Below are 2,272 nucleotides of genomic sequence, written 5' to 3' on the forward strand. Positions count from 1 at the left end.
TGGCCTCGTCCAGAAAACGAACATACAAAAAGAAACCCACAAACAAGACTGAAATGATGTGTTGGTAGTTATGGGAAAGAAACCTGCTCCTCTCACACACCTGAGGGCAGGAAGCGAAGGCAGGTTCTCGGCCGGAGGGGGACGGGGTGAACCGAGGTCGGTCAGCGCCCCCCTCCCCCCGCTTCTCTCCCGGGTGACGTGGGCCCCCCTTCCCCGCCTCTCTCTGCGCCCCCCATCCCCACCCCGCCCTGGTTCTGATATTTCACTCGGGAAACTTCTCTAGGCCGGCCGAGATGCCAGCTTGCTGTCCTGCCGTTTCATGTCCATCTCTATCAGCCATGTCCAAAAGGCCGGGAAATCATGGACAGCAGATAGCGCACCCAGAGTTGTGTGTGTGTGTGTGTGTGTGTGTGTGTGTGTGTGTGTGTGTGTGTGTGTGTGTGTGTGTGTGTTTTGCTGGGGTTTCTGTCTGCGTGTGTGTTTGCTTTTGGTTTGGCTTTTTTTTTTTTTTTTCTTCGATAAACTCGCCCCATTTGGGAGTCGGGTGGAACACGGCGGGTGTCTCCTGGCCTGCCGCCCTAACAAACCCCAAAGAGACTCATTTTGGGGTCTCGGCCAGCCAGGTCCCCTTTCTTGGAATTCTGGTTTCATAAATCCGTCTCGTGTCCATGGAATTCTCAGGTCCAGCCATCGACCCTAAGGACGGGGAGGGAAGGTTTTGTCCCGGGGACATCTTCCTTCCTTGCCCGCCTCCTCGGGGTTCCGGACGCTTCGGTATGCTGACGTGCCGTGCCCTCCTCAGCTCCACCCCGACCCCCACCCCAACCCCCCAACCCCCCACCCCCCCGTTTTTGGGAACTCTGTGAACAGGGGTGGTGTTTTTCACAGCCAAACACACTCTCACCGTAAGACCCGGCCCTCGGAGGACTCCTTGCTATGAATGGACCCGAGGTGACGCGGGGAGTCGAACGGCTGAGGTCCACGCAGAAACCTGCACGCGGACCTTGACAGTGGCTGTTTTATTCCTCACTGCCAAGAACTCTCTCGGAGGTGACCGAGACATGTCTTTCAGGAGGTGAATGGACACGTACGTAGCCTGGGGACGAGCCGTAGGTAACATGCTTTCTCGGAAGAGAAAAACCATGGACGGGATGAACAGGTCAGCGGGGTGGTGGTGGATGGTGGATGAATAGGCGGAGGGCAGAGGACGTTTAAGGCAGGGAAACTCTCCAAAGTTAGGATCCTGATGGTATGAAAGCAAACGTTTTGCATAGGGCACTACCTGAGATGGGGTGAATCGAAGGGACCTACCTCTATGGGCCACCACCCCCTCCTCCCCACCATGAAAGCGCCCCAAGCAAGCCTGCTCTTTTTACCCCAGTTGAAGACCCTTGCTAAAGCCAGAAGGCAAAAAATGACCATGAGAAATCTGACCAGCCGTCGCTTGGGACAAGAGTGAGGCCAATGAATCCAGTGAAAAGTTGACAGAGGGGCCTGGGTCCCTCGGCTCGACCCCTTCACGGAGAAGCCAAAGCCTTTTACGCAGGGATGAGCTTTGACACACCTAGGTTTCTTCGGCCAGTGCGACGTTCATGAAACACGCTAAAGGAAAATGATCGATCGATGTGTTTGCCGTCTGCCTGAGCGCACGCGATACGAAATAGAAACCGGGGGAGGGGGTGTGTGCTGACGTTCGGGGTCTAATGGGAGAAACCTTGGAGGGTTTTTGCCCTTAGGGTGCCTTGGTCTGGGGTTGACTTGTGTGCGCTGAGAACGAGGGCCGTTATTGAAGACCCTGTGCAGATTTTGGACACCATGATCCATGGAACCCTGAAGTTTTGGAACCTAGAAATCTTTGGGTCTGCATTTGAGTTGGAAATCTTCTCCTTGACAGAAAGAAGCACACAGGAGGAGGAGGAGGAGGAGGAGGACGAGGACGAGGACGAGGACGAGGAGGACGAGGAGGACGAGGAGGACGAGGACGAGGACGAGGACGAGGACGAGGACGAGGACGAGGACGAGGACGACGAGGAGGAGGACGAGGACGGGGACGAGGTGGAGGAGGAGGACGAGGAGGACGAGGAGGACGAGGAGGGGAAATGGAACTGCATGATGAGCAGATCAGCTTTTCGATGTCAGCAAGGCACCCGCCGCCCAGTTCTCTGGGTGAACTGTCTTGATCTTGCACATCTCTACCGCCTCCGAAATGTGAACACAGCCTGCGATGGCCTGACTGAGACTAAGGCCAGTGGACTGGATGAGGTAGACCCTG

The sequence above is a fragment of the Pseudorca crassidens genome, unplaced genomic scaffold (assembly GCF_039906515.1).
Source record: "Pseudorca crassidens isolate mPseCra1 unplaced genomic scaffold, mPseCra1.hap1 Scaffold_135, whole genome shotgun sequence".
Lineage (NCBI taxonomy): Eukaryota > Metazoa > Chordata > Mammalia > Artiodactyla > Delphinidae > Pseudorca > Pseudorca crassidens.